The sequence below is a fragment of the Panthera uncia genome, chromosome C2 (assembly GCF_023721935.1).
Source record: "Panthera uncia isolate 11264 chromosome C2, Puncia_PCG_1.0, whole genome shotgun sequence".
In the NCBI taxonomy this organism is placed as follows: Eukaryota; Metazoa; Chordata; class Mammalia; order Carnivora; family Felidae; genus Panthera; species Panthera uncia.
This window is the reverse complement of record NC_064810.1, coordinates 67968886-67982676: the sequence shown is the minus strand read 5'-3', so window position 1 is coordinate 67982676 and position 13791 is coordinate 67968886. Positions and strand designations below refer to the sequence as shown.

At 47.1% G+C, this 13791-nt stretch overlaps 1 long non-coding RNA gene across 1 annotated transcript in view; it reads left to right on the top strand.

Annotated features, from left to right (window-relative positions):
* Nucleotides 1-13582, top strand: part of LOC125921028 (uncharacterized) — a 100031-nt gene extending 86449 nt beyond the window's left edge. The window contains exon 3 of the long non-coding RNA XR_007457282.1: nt 12651-13582. This is a non-coding gene — a long non-coding RNA (uncharacterized LOC125921028). The remainder of the gene's footprint in view (nt 1-12650) is intronic.
* Nucleotides 13583-13791: the final 209 nt, after the last annotated feature.

Sequence of the window (13791 nt, the reverse complement as noted above, 5' to 3'; positions counted from 1 at the left end):
ACCCAGTTACTTCATCTGTAAAATAAGGGGAAAAGGTGGTTGGACTAGATGATTTAGGTCCTCTTCCAGCCCTCGTGTTCTGTGATCCAGCCATATTCCAGAGTGCTTACAGTAAGTCAGAATTTGGGAAGATGAGAGCAATGCATATTGCCTAGCCGATGACAACTGATAAAAATAAATCAATATTCAAATGTGCATTAGTAATCTACTCTTTGCAAGAGGGCAATATTTGCAGCAATATTTAAAATAAATTAGAACATCTAAATTAAGTGTGATCTCTTATTCTTCATAATAATTGTTTCATCAATTGATAAATAATTATCAATTATTTGATAATTATGAAATATTTATATTTGAGGGAGGGATTGCTGTGTGTGAGGCATTGTTAGAAGTACTTTGCATATTATAGTTACAAAGTATTGGGTATTCCAAGTATATACTCCGTGTTAGATACTTGAAGTCACTTCTAATCTCTTTAGAGCCCTACAAAACAGGTTTACAGAGAAATTGAGGTTTAGAGAGATTAAGTAAATTGCCCAAGGTCATTTAGCTACTAAGTGGCAGAGGCAGGTTCAAGTCCGGGCATTTTTGTCTGACTACAGGTCCTGTGATGACCTGTGATGAGACCCCTCACTGGAGTCCATTGGCTGGCTGTCACTACCTAGTTTGCTCTTAAACTGCCCATCTGTTGTTACCCGTGTCTTAGGACTGGTGGTTATGGCAGCTGTGTTTTTGATTCAGTGTGGGAATTGGTCCTTTCTGTCTAGCTGAGGCAGCCGGCCTAAAAACTGTGTGGGGAAAACCCCACTGGAATTAGCACACTCCCTCCTCTGGCGTGTTGGAGACACCCAGCCTTGGCTCCCTCCTCATTCTGCTTCCCTCGCACCTGCCCTCTGGTCTCCATGCTAGTCAAGGGTGGCAGGAACACTAGAAATCCCTAAGAGTTTGCCAGGCCTTTGGCTTCAGCCAGAGGAGACACGATGTGTTGGTGGGAGTAATTGGAAAACAGCTGTACACTCGAATTTAGCGTTGGGGCCCATGGGAGCTGACGCATCAGGTTGGCTCGTGCCTCATTTTCCTATGCTGTGTCACAAGGGAGAGGATTTGCAAGAGAAGTGTCCCCAGGCCTCTAAGTAAGGAGAGCTTGCATAAAGCACGCACATGCTAGAACCAGATGCACTGCCCTGGGCCCCAGGAGGTCCAGCAGGGGCTGTGGACAGCTTGTGGCTAGAGATGAGCTTCAAACCCTGCCCTGGTTCTTAGCAGCATGTCACATCTCCGCAGCCCCTCCTGCTGGTGGGGCTTCCTGCTGCTGCCCTTGTCCTTGGAAGACACTGTTCTAGCCCAATGCCTGAGGCTCTCGCACCAAAAGGCGGGGCTCCCACAAAGTGGCCCTCCTCATTCTGTCTCCTCAGATCGGTCTGTCCTCAAATCAGCCTGACGTTAGTCCAACCACAGAGCTATTTTCCCAGGAGAAACAGGCCTGGGGATGCTGGCAGCTCCCCTAAACCGTGAGGAGAGGAGCAGGGACTGCGTTCAGCAGCCAGGCCTAGGCAGGCTATGCTCACCCTCATGTATATCTGTGTTCTTAGAATCTACAGGCCCTCCCAGCACAGTGTCCTCTAGGCCTGTCCCTTCAGATCTCTGTCACACCACTGCTCCCTGCAGAAAGCAGAGAGGTAACGTGTGCTTTAGGCTGACTCAGAAAGAAGGGGTGGGGCATGCCAGTCTGGAGCTCAATCAGCTGCTCAGAGCCCCCTCTAGGGCAAGGAGCGGTCAGCAACATCATGAGGTTCACTTCCTTCCTGGGCCTTCTTTTTCAGAGCTTTTCTGGACTTCTCTGAAGATCAGGAGAGGAGGCGGGGGGCACACTCATGGCACAGAGTGGTGACCTCTCCTTTACTCCCTCCCCCTCTCCTTTCTAGATCTTCCTTCATCCCTCTGACACTAAGTTACTAAACGTTGGCTGAACTGGGGCAGGAGAGTGAGAGAAGAATAAAGCAATAGAAAGCAAAGTAATATGTTTCATTTACTTTATAAGTGAATGAAAATACTCTGCCCCATTGATTTTGCTGTTAATATATGCCACTCTAAGGGACTAAATGAGGTAAGTCATCTTAAGCACTCCAGTAGTACTCTTGACACATAGTAAGTGCTCACTAAATAGTAGCTATTATTGGTTCTCTCTTTTTCTCCTCTCCTCCCCACCTGGGGTTTCCTCCCAGCTTTTTCAACCCCAGTTTCTTTCTGGACAGACCTCCTAAAACCAGAGGCTCAACTTGGGAGCTGGCCAGAGGCCAGCAGAGCTGGAATAACCATAGAGTGCCCGTTCTTAGCACTGGCCCAGTCTCTGTCCTCATGGCAGTGCTGATGTCTCATAGGTGTGCCTTGATGACTGGTGTGCCTGCCTGATTCAGCTGTCCAGCCTGTGAGGCCCTGTGTGGTGGGCTGGGAACAGAAGCTTCTTTCTTCCTCTCCTGGTATCCTGCATCATGTTCCTGCTCTGGGCTTGGCTCCCTCTGCTGTACCTTTTCCCACCTGTCCAGGTGCCCCATGGAGGGCTGGCAGCAGTCCAGAAGACACAGGTGCACTAGGGCAGGAAGTGTCCAGAGAGGCCCATCAGGCCACACAGAGAGAAGACCACAGGGAGAGAAGGGAAGTGACTTTCTTAAGATGCTGGTTAAGGTGCAGCCACAGTGAGAACCAGAGTTGCTGACTGCCTCTTTGGTGCCGTTTTACCCTCCAGTGATGCCTCCTGGTTTCTCCTGTGGCCCCTTCCACGGCCGAGGCTGCTTCTATCCTCCGAGCTCCTGAAAGAAATCTTAAAACAACAACAATGATGTTAACCACAGCAGCTGCCATGGATTGAGCACTTCTTCTCTGTCAGAGACGGGGCTGGGGCTGCTTTTCAAACACACTGCCGATCCCCACGGCAGCCCTGCAGAGAATGGGGTCTTAGTAGGAACCTGTTTTACAGATAAGTAAACTAAGACTTTCAGAGGTTTTCGCTTGGCTCGAAGCCACACAGTTTAGCGGTGCTGAATGCAACATCTGACTGTAGAGCACTCTGTTTTCCTCTGTGGGGCATCCTAGGGACAGAAGCCTGTGCCTGTTCCCTGAGGTGATTCTCTGGGCTCCCGTGGTCTTAGGGTGATAGGGCTGCCCCTACATGAGCATCACAACTCTCATCTCTTTAGGAAACTGGGCACAATTGGTATGGCTTAACAGAATGGAGGGAGGAGGCATGGTGTTTGAGAAGGGGGTGGTTGGATCAACACACTTGTGACCCCAGACTTACTTTTGTAGCAATAATACCTGATAATAGAATGAACACACATTGGGATTGTTGCTAGATTGTGACAGAAATGTGTCTTTTGCTAATTTAGTTATGATTAGGGTCTCTGGTTCTGGCTTTGATATATTTTTTGTTTTGCATGTGACTTCTATTGCAAAAAGTTTCTCTCAGCCTGTTCTCATTAAATCCCAAATTAAGCAAGAATCCCAACAGGAAGAGAACAGCTCCAGGAGACCAGGCCTCGCTCGTTCACACTGTGTATGTGGTTGGGTGTGTTTATTTGATTTGATCTGTGTGTGTGCATGTGTGTGTGTGCATGTGTGTGTGTGTCCCCTTTTAAGAAAATTTAAAAATAACTTTCTGCCAAAGATGTGGGCACTCAGAGTAGTGTTGCTGAGCCGACATCCTCCTCCCGCCCGTGGTCTGCTGCTCTGCTGATGTGGCCAGGCTGACGTGGGCAGCTCATCTGCCTGTGGACACCCAGCCCTCCTTTAATGTGCTTTTCAAGAGGAAAGACCCAGGAAGCCCAAGGGAGGGGACAGACTGCCTGGTGGCTCAGGGAAGAACTCCGCCATGGGGGACACAGTGGGCTGGCTTTGAGTACTCTCACTTGGGAAGCTGAGGACCTGGATCCAAGTCACCTGGAAATGCCGGCAGGACACCCCAGCAGGAAACTCAGAAGGTCTATCCAAGGCAGGACATCATCATGCCTGTTTCACACACTGGAAGACTGAGAAGCAGAGTAGGAAAGATACACGAGTTACATGCCTGGTTTAAAGCCAGATTAGCACCCATGTGTCTGGAACCAAGTACCTGTGGGCTCCAGAGGGTAGATTTTTTTTTTTTTTTTATTGTTGTGATCTGTTCACCCATTTCTTTTCCTACATCCTCTCTCTAATGTTCTCGAGATTCCATGCAATAAAGTTAAGTGCTGTCATAGCTTGGAGGAGATTTTTTAAATTCTTTTTTAGCTCAAATTTCTATTCATTCATATATTCCACAGGTATTTATTGAGAATGTATCATATTGTAGGCTCTGGGGACATGGTAGTTAGTGAATCACGGGGCCTGTGACCTGGTGGAGTTTGTGTTCTAGTGGGGGAGACAGATGTTAGTCCTATACATGCACAACTACGTGACTGTCAACTATGGTCTGTGGGACAAAGAGGACATAAGGGATTTGATGCATGCTGCTCATGCTAACATGGGGCCCGACCTAATCATGGGGCCAGAGATCTGTGTCCAGTGTTTCCAATCAGCCCTTTTGCACTTGGACAGTTGTTTTGATTTTGCTTTCGAGCCTCAGTACTGGAATTTAACAGTTGTTCTTTTAAGTTTCCTCTCAAGCTCTGGTCCATTTTGCTGACTTTTCAGGGCTGTATTTAACAGCCAGCATGTCAGCTGTTCCTACTTGCTTAGTGTAACCCACAGGACTGATGGACATGCCTCCCATGTTTTTGTCCACACCATTGTCCTTGGTTCTGTCCAGTTCAAAACGAGTTTCCATTCTTGTTGCCACCACCAGAGACCTCCATCTAAGACTTAGAACCAGATTCACTCTGTTCCTCAGTGGTGAACAGCATTGTGTTTTGGATTTATTTCTTCCTTTATTAGCCATAAAGTATTAAGATATTTGCCATGCCTTCCAGAGGTCTGGGGTTTATTTATATTCAGTCTTGGCCAAGGACTTAATTGACTTAAGGGTGTTCTCTTCATCAGTATCTGTCTTAACTTCAAATCTCTTTGGGGCACATTTGTTCAACCGTTGTCTTTGGAAGAAAAGGTAGAATCAAATTAGATATTGTTTCACCATCTTCCCACCCATTCTTCAAAGCCACACTCTACTATTCCTGTAAAACCACTTTTCCCTTTCCAGTTGTGCATTTTTAGGAGGGTAGACATGAGAGCACATGGTGATGGGCAGAACAAGGGGCTGGGTTAAAGCAACAGTTCTCAAGTGTGCCTGTGGGGGATCTTTGGGATCCCCAAGACTCCTTCAGGGGCCCAGAGGTCCAAATCATCTTTGTAATAAGATGGCATTTGCCTTTTTCACCCTCTTTCTCTCTCAAGTGGAGTTTTCCAGCAGCTTCAAATACTATGATATCATAGAAGGCTGGATGTGGAAGCAGATATGAAAATCTAGTGCTGTCTTCTGTTAGCCAGACATTAAAGAAAGTTGCAAAAATGAACAATTCTTCTTACTAAACTTTTATTTTGGAAAGTAATTTATTTTTATTAAAAAAATTTTTTTAATGTTTATTTATTTTTGAAGGAGAGAGAGACAGAGCATGAGCAGGGGAGGGGCAGAGAGAGAGGGAGACACAGAATCTGAAGTAGGCTCCAGGCTCTGAGCTGTCAGCACAGAGCCTGATGTGGGGTTCGAACTCACCAACCATGAGATCGTGACCTGAGCTGAAGTCAGATGCCCAACTGACTGAACCACCCAGGCGCCCCAATATATTATTTCTTTTAAAAGTGTTATTTATGTTAACATATAATGGGTTTCTTATTGATGTTTTGAATGAATTAGTATTTATTAGTTTTGATTTTGAATGCTGTAAACACTGTCAACAATAACTCATAAACAAAAGCTCTTTGGGAACCTCACTAAGTTTTAAGGCTCTGAGACCAAAGAGTTTGAGAACTGCTGAGCTAGAGGGTAAGGGGTCACCTAAGTGTTACAGGAATCCCAGTTACTCAAGGATCGGACAGGGCCCAATGGAAAAGCTTAAAGTCATGTCATTGCTGATTGAGACATCTGCAGTTTGTCCCATGGCGTGAGTTGCATAGGATGAGAGATCCCTTTGCAACTATGGAAATCCTCTCCCCTGGTGGAGAAGGACTGGGTGCAGCATCACCTTGCTACCATGTATTAGAGGCATGCACCAAGGACCGGTCCTGCAGCTCCACAGGGGTCAGGATGCACCCTGCTAGGTCCTGTGCACGACTTGAACCCTCGGAGTCTGGCTCACATCTCAGCCCAGATTCCTTAAGATAATTGCAGCACGGGGTTCCCCATCCATCTGTTCCCTGGGCTTGCCTCTCACTACAGGGACCGTATGCAGGGCTTCTCTAGCTTAAGGAGTAAAGAACTGGTCTCAGGAGGCACATGTCCCACGAGTCCTGTATGGTAATCCCATGCCAGATGTGCCAAGGGGTGAATGACAGTCCAGGCAGGTTGTGGATCTGGACAGTCCAGGCAGGTTGTGGATCGCCCCTCCAAGGGCTCAGCTCTCTGCTTGACAGCCTCCCCCCCTTCCCTCCACACTGAGATTGGAATCGGCAGCTCCGAATGAGTAAAAACCTGTGAGCTTCCTCTCCTGGACTCCCTGGGACTCCACTGAGAGCCTCTACAGCTGGCGGCCAGGGGTTTCAAAGGTCACCCCAGCTGGGTGGATTAGAACAACAGATCTCCCTGACTGAGCGGAGTTGGCTGCCCCGGCGGAAGGCAAGTTGCAACATCTGTGAGCAGAGTCAGGCACACGCCCCTTAGCTTTTCAGTCTAGCCCTGGGCTCCACAGCGTCCCTGGCTCTCCGTCACCGTCTTCCTTCTCAGACGGACCTTGGACAGGAATCTCTGCAGTCCACTGGTAAAGCGTGGCTGCCCGTGCAGCCCGACTCATGGGAGAGCTGCCCGGGGAAGAGGCCACGGTAAGGCATGTCAGTTTTCTGGTGTATGGCCCTGCCCCACCGCTTGCTTCTGTGGGTCACAGCAAGTCCACCTGGCACAGCCTGCAGCCAAGGAGAAGCTCACTCCGGTATTAGAAGCGATTAGGGAATTGGTCAGGATTTGAGTGCACAGCAGAGAGAAGATTAAGGTTTGGGGGGGGGGCGGGGGGGAGGAGGAAAGCTGTCGTTGCCTGGGGCCCTTGCACCTGGGTGGTTTGGTGCCCCCACTGCGTGCCAGGACTGGAGGGCGGGTTCACGGCCGGCTGCCAGGCTTCCAGTGCACAGCCTGCTGGGAGCCTGGCCCTATAGGGAAGGTATGGTATTTCCAGGATGCCTCGCTGCTAGCTCAGGTGCCTAGAGACCACAGTCATTTAAAATGTATGTACTTTGGGTAGAGAAGAGGACAGCTGGTTTCTCTAAACTTGTTCTGCTGTATCACTTGGTCCCTAATTTGTAAACTTTTCTTTGGAGTCTTTTTGCCTCAGAGTTCACTCTCTTTGGGCCATAGTTGAAAATGTTCTTTTCTGGGTTCAAGAGACAATTTAGAGTGCTTTTGATCAAATTAAAGTCAAGTTAACTTAGTGCTGCTTTGGATGATTAATTATGTTACTCGTAAAAACCTTATTTGGAGGTGAGCTTTGGCCCGAGCATTAGGGAGGCGGGGGGCTGTTCTCGCTCCCTTTGACCCCCCTCCTCCATTTTTTTCTCTTCTTAATTCTCTGTCCTTTGATCTGCATTTAACTGGTATTGAACGAATCTCTGAGCTGGGGTGTGTTTCCAGCAATTGAGCACTGCGTGCCAGTAGAGAAATTATTGCAGAGTTAGCCAGCTCCTCTGGTATTCTCAACTGGAACGTGGTCATCAGGCTGCCAGAGAGATTAGGAGGGAATAAGAATGGTATGGTTTGATTTATTATTATTATTATTATTATTATTATTATTATCATTTTAAAGGTTTTTTTTAAGTAATCTCTATACCCAACGGGGGGCTTGAACTCACAACCCCGAGATCAAGAGTCTCATGCTCCACTGACTGAGCCTGCCAGGCACCCTTGATTTATGATTATTTTTTGATAGAACATTCCAAATATGTCAGTACCCATTACTTCTCAATGTAGACAGATTCTGTTTATGCTGCTGATGCCAGTGGGTGGGGTGATGGGCTGAGCGAAGCTGTTTGGTGTGTCTGGCCAGCCTGGGACTGGACTCTAGTCCTGCTCGCCTAATAGTTAAGTAACCACCCCACCCCCTACCACCACCTTATGGGGGACTGGATGTCTCCTGGCTATATTGACTTGCCTGTTCCTTTTCTAACCATGAAGCCAGACCTCCCCTACATATAGATGACTTTTATCCTCTGTGCTCTTGGAGCCAAGCACTTTCCCAGTGATGATAGCATCCAGGGCCTTCAGGCGATTTAGAGGGATCTCAGAAGATCTTGGTTCAGGACAGTTTGTAGAGAGGGTCCTGAGCCTGATGTCACCACTCTTCGTTTCCAGCTGCCCAGAAAGCATAAGGGGGACAGTCTTGTGTCTTCCAAAGCCAGACCTAAGAGCAGAAGGGGAGGCACATTCCCTGTCCCCTGTCCTCTGTGTGGTTCCTAAGCTTCTGCTACTACATCTCCCTTTACTGGGGACAGTAGGAAACATCTCATCTGGGTCATGGGGCCCTCTAGGAGGCCTGCAGGGTATGACTGAGGTCAGACTTGGGTTTGGTTTCTACCTCTTACCTCTATGACCTTGGACAAGCTTTATTGGCTTTCTGAGCTTGCCTCCTCCTTTGTGAAAGGAGCATAGTCAGAACTGCCTTGTAAGACTATGGGGACTGCCCATTCTGTGGCAGTGCTGGAACAGACGTGACGCTGCTGAAGGAGGCTGCGGTGGTCCTGGAGCCCTCCTTCCCTGCCTCCTCACAGAGTGCTGCCGTCTACTTCCTACTACCGGTCACAGTAATCCTGCTCAGATACTTTTGCCCTGAAGGTCACCGGACTGGCCTGGGCTCCTTGCTGTTCTCAGTGGAGAGGGTTGGTGTCCTGCAGGGTCGGGAGAGTGGTTTCCCTTTGGGACCTGGATGATGGCAATGGTGATTAGCTACCACTGATTGAACCCCTTTCATGCTGTTCTGTGTGTTTTATATGTGCTCTCACTCAAATCCCATCCTCCCTGTGACACTCTGAGGCTGATGTTATCACAGCCATTTTACAGAAAAGGAAACTGAGGCCGAGAGACTTGAAGTACCTTACAGTTCACAGCTGGAAAGTAACAGTGCCCCTGGATTTGTGGCAGGGTCTGATCCTCATGAAACCTATGCCCTCCCCTACCACCTCCCCCTGCTGGCAACAGAGTGTATCTGTCCCCTCCTCAGTGGTATCAGAGGAGGGCACAGCGAGCAGTGTCCCCTCTAGGGGATGGTCCTAGGTAGCTGTGCAGGACTTAAGAACCCCATTCCTTCCCTACCACCGTGTAACCACACTTGCCACGCACATGTCATTGTTCATTGCTGTATCCCAAGCACCTCACTTGGCACATGGTTGATGTTCAAGAGATATATTTTACTTGACTGAATGAATATATCCTGACTTTTGCCATTAAAATATCACAATTACTTTGAAATTGTTGTGTGAACATATACAAACACGATGATATAAATATGGCAAAATGTTCTTTGTTGAATCTACATGATGGGTATTTGAGGTGCTTGTTTTCGCATTCTTTCAACTTTTGTGTATGTTTGAAATTTTCCATAGTAAAACTTATTTTGAGTTTAAAATTCCTATATCATTCAATTCCTATCATTATCTTCCTTGTAAATATACACTCGCATAACCCCCCGATATTCCACTGTGTTTAACCAGTTCCCACTGTTGAATATTTAACTGGGTCTTTCTTTCTATTTCTACTCCACAGGATAATTTTTCTATTTCTTCTGCTATAAATAATGTGATTAGCCTTCTTAGATATAAATTTTGTGCTGCGTCTCTGATTCTTGCCTAATAATACATTTTCTAAATGGAGGCTTTCTGGGAGGAGAGATAGACTTTTTTTTTTTTTTTTTTTTCCAGAATCTCTCTGCCAAATTGCTTTCTGGAGAGATCACACCAATTTACATTCCCCCCAGGAGGGTGTGAGTGAAACACCTTACCACAGTCTTCCCGGCACTTCATGTTATCTTGTTTTTTAAATGCCTGTTTGGTCAGTTTTTGAAAAAGAAGATAGGTTGTTCTTAATTTGCGCTCTTGCATTCTTACTGAGACCAGGCAGTATCCATTTGTTCAGTGGTCATTCGGTGTCTTCAGTGAGCCACCCACATCATAGCCTCTGCCCGTTTATCTGCTGGGCTGTTTTCTTCTCAGATGTAAAGTATTCCAGTCCTTTGTTTTTGTTGCAAACAATTGTTCCCAGACTATCATCCATCTTCTAATGTTGTTGATGGTATGTTTTTTGTTTGTTTGTTTTTAATTTAAATTCAAGTCAGTTAATGTACAGTATAGTCTTGCCTTCAGGAGTAGAACCCAGTGATTCATCTCTTATGTATGACACCCAGTGCTCATCCTGAAAAGTGCCCTCCTTAATGCCCGTCACCCATTTAACCCATCCTCCTACCGACTTCCCCTCCAGCAACCCTCAGTTTATTCTCTGTACTTAAGAATCTCTTATGGTTTGCCTCCCTCTCTTTTTTTAATCTTATTTTTCCTTCCCTTCCCCTATGTTCATCTGTTGAGGTTCTCAAATTCCACATATGAGTGAAATCATATATCTGTCTTTCTCTGTTTCACTTAGCATACTACACTATAGTTCCATCCATGTTGTTGCAAACGGCAAGATTTCATTTTTTCATTGCTGAGTAATATTCCATTATATATATAAACCACACCTTCTTTACCCATTTATCAGTTGCTGGACATTTGTTTGACATGCAGAAAAATCTTAATTTTATATGTGATATGCTAACGGCTGTCTGCTTTTTCACTTGTTACCCCAACCTTAGACCCTGTTTCCACCAGCCAACTGACTGCTTACAGGAGGCAAGAGAGCCAGTGGTTAAGAGTAGGAGCCCTGGCACCAGACTCCTGGGTTCAAATGCCAGTTCTGGCCCCTACTAAACGCCATGACCTTGGGCAAATTTCTTAATCTCATTGTGCCTCAGTTTCTAATCTATAAAATGGGGATGATAAGATTATCTGCCTCATAGTGTTGTGAGGAGCAAATGAGTTGTTATTTAAAAGTGCTTAGCATAGTTCCTGATAGATAGTGCTACATAAGTTTTGCTTCTACTGTTATCTACTGCCGTGAGCCTGTGAATCTTACCATTTGGAAAGGATTTTGTTTGCAAAGTTAATACCTTTTCAGCAAAAGAGAAAGCTAGGTTTGTCAAGCAGGGGATGCGCCCTGTCACAAACAAACCTAAGTCTTTGTTACTTTAACTTGAGCTTCAGAAGACACATGCCTACTTTATTGTTGTTAAATGTTGTCAAACTTACACTAACTAATTACATGCCCCAGATACCGCTGTTCCATGGCAAGTAAGACGTGGTCCCCAACCTTGAGTTGTTCCAGCCTGGTGAGGCTCCCACCTGGACTTGGAACCTTGAGCAGGGATACTTAAGACGTTATTCCACCTGGTGCCCTTGGGTATCCAGTGACTTTGACTGGGGTCTGACCGCCCAGCTTCTTCTCAGCTGCTGCTTGTTCTCCCAGCCTTGTCCTCCAGTCTTTCCTGTGCATTTGGGGAACTCCTCCTCCCCCATCTTTCCCACAAATCCCTTCTTTACTTATGAGAACCCCTGAGTCTCTTTCTGTTGCTTCCCACCAAGATCTGAGATTCACACCTGTTACCAATTCCACTAAGGAAGTCCCTTTGTTCCTGCTAACATGCCAGTCCCCATCTACATCCTGTCCTGTCCCACCTGGGCCCTGTGCCAGGAGCCGGGAGCCTGAGGTATTCTTGCCAGTGATGCCATCATTTTGCTTTGTCTCTTTGGGCTAGTGACTTACCCTCTCTGGGCTCAGTTATAAACAGAAGAATTTGCCTGAATAATCTTAGAATGTTCCCTTCCCTAATGTTCTGTGACCTTCGAGGCTTTCCACACTCTAGTCCCTAGATGTGGGATGTCCTCCCTAGATGTGCTTCCTTCTCTCCATTCATCTGTTCACTTTCACCTCACTTCACCTCGGCCGGGATCTTGCTGTTTTAACCCCAACTCTTTCCTTTCTGGGAATATGGATCCTGTTTTTCTTTAGCCTGTGAACTCTCATAGTTCACGCAAAAGCAGCTTTTACTTTCTGCCATGAGTGCCTGATGTACTTGTTGATCCTGAAGGCCAATGACTATTAACTACTGATTTTAGCTGTCAGTTGTAGAAATGCTGAGATCAGCTGGTCTCTCCATTCTTATCCTACCTGCCCCTTTCCTAGAAGTTCTCCATTGGGTTCTGAGGAGGCCAGCATGTGGTCCTGGTGCTGGTGTCTGGGCCAGGCTGGGACTTACCCTGGCAGCCTTGCGTGTGGAGCACACAGAGCTTCTCATTCCCAGAGAGGAGCTCTAACAGACCCTGATGTAACGGGGTGCCTGTTCCCCACAGAACCCACGACACAGGGGCCCCACCAGCACACTGGGAATGCTCGCCACGCATAGGGATGAGGGCTTATACTTTGTCTCATCTGACCTGGTCTTCCTTCCTGTTTGCAGACCATGGGGGATGTGAAGCTGGCTGCCTCAACACAGGTTTCCAAAACCTCCATCAGTGTGGATCACTCGAGAGTCGGTTCCATGCCCCTGACCGAGGCCCCTGCTTTCATTGTGCCCCCTCGGAACCTCTGCATCAGAGAAGGAGCCACCGCCAAGTTTGAAGGGAGGGTAAGAAGCATGGCTGGAGGGGAGGCTGGAGAAGAGATGGGCAAGGTCATCACTGCTTCTCGAGCCCTTTCCTCAGCAGGCTGGATCTGGCAGAAGGCCTGGTTTTCTTTGGACCCACACATAAAGTGAATACATTTCAGTTTGACCGACTTCTTTTGTTTATGATTGACTTTGGTCTGTGTCGGACAGCTCGAGGGTGGGAAGTGGCACTGAGGTGTTTTGCTGTTAATGTAGGTCATTACATTATGTGCTGCCTAATTATAGAAGATGACATGGGCTGGTGGCAGGAACCATACAGCTTGGGTTTAAATATGTGTCCTCAAATCTGGACAGTTGAGAACCGACTGTAGCTTTTCTTTCACTTTCTTCTTCAAAGGAGTATTTCATTAACTAGCCCTCTCATGTGTCATCTTGGCACATCCAGAATAGTGGGGTGGAAGATAAGACCCCTTATCAGTTTGGTCCCCTTGTGCTAATTAATATTGGTCTCTTGCTCTTCCTGGGCCTCCATTTCTTCTGCAAATGGGTGTGATAATTCCTTGCCCACCTTGTACTAGAAAGGAGAAGAAGATGAGGACATTGAAGAGTAGCTGTGAGAGTCCTGAGGTTATTATGCCTGAGTGAAGGGACCTGTGGTGAGCTGCTGGCTCAGGCCTCCAGGACGTCAAATTATCCACCTGACATGGAGATGCATGTGCAAGTCAGGAATGTTTGCAAGTAATATTTGTCCTGGGATTAAACGTGGGGAATCTACCCCAAGAAACACTTTAGAGGCTAGAAGGCTTTGATTGAGCAAAAGACAGCTGAGGTGATGAGAAATTCATAGGTTGCGTTATAAATCTACAATTTAAGAGCAGGCTCCTATGTGCTTGTGGGAAGGATGGGGTCAAGTGCATCACCGTCCCAGATGACACCGGACCTTGCCTTTGTTTAAGCACTAGGTCTGGCTTTGTGCAGGATGGCCCTCACCATC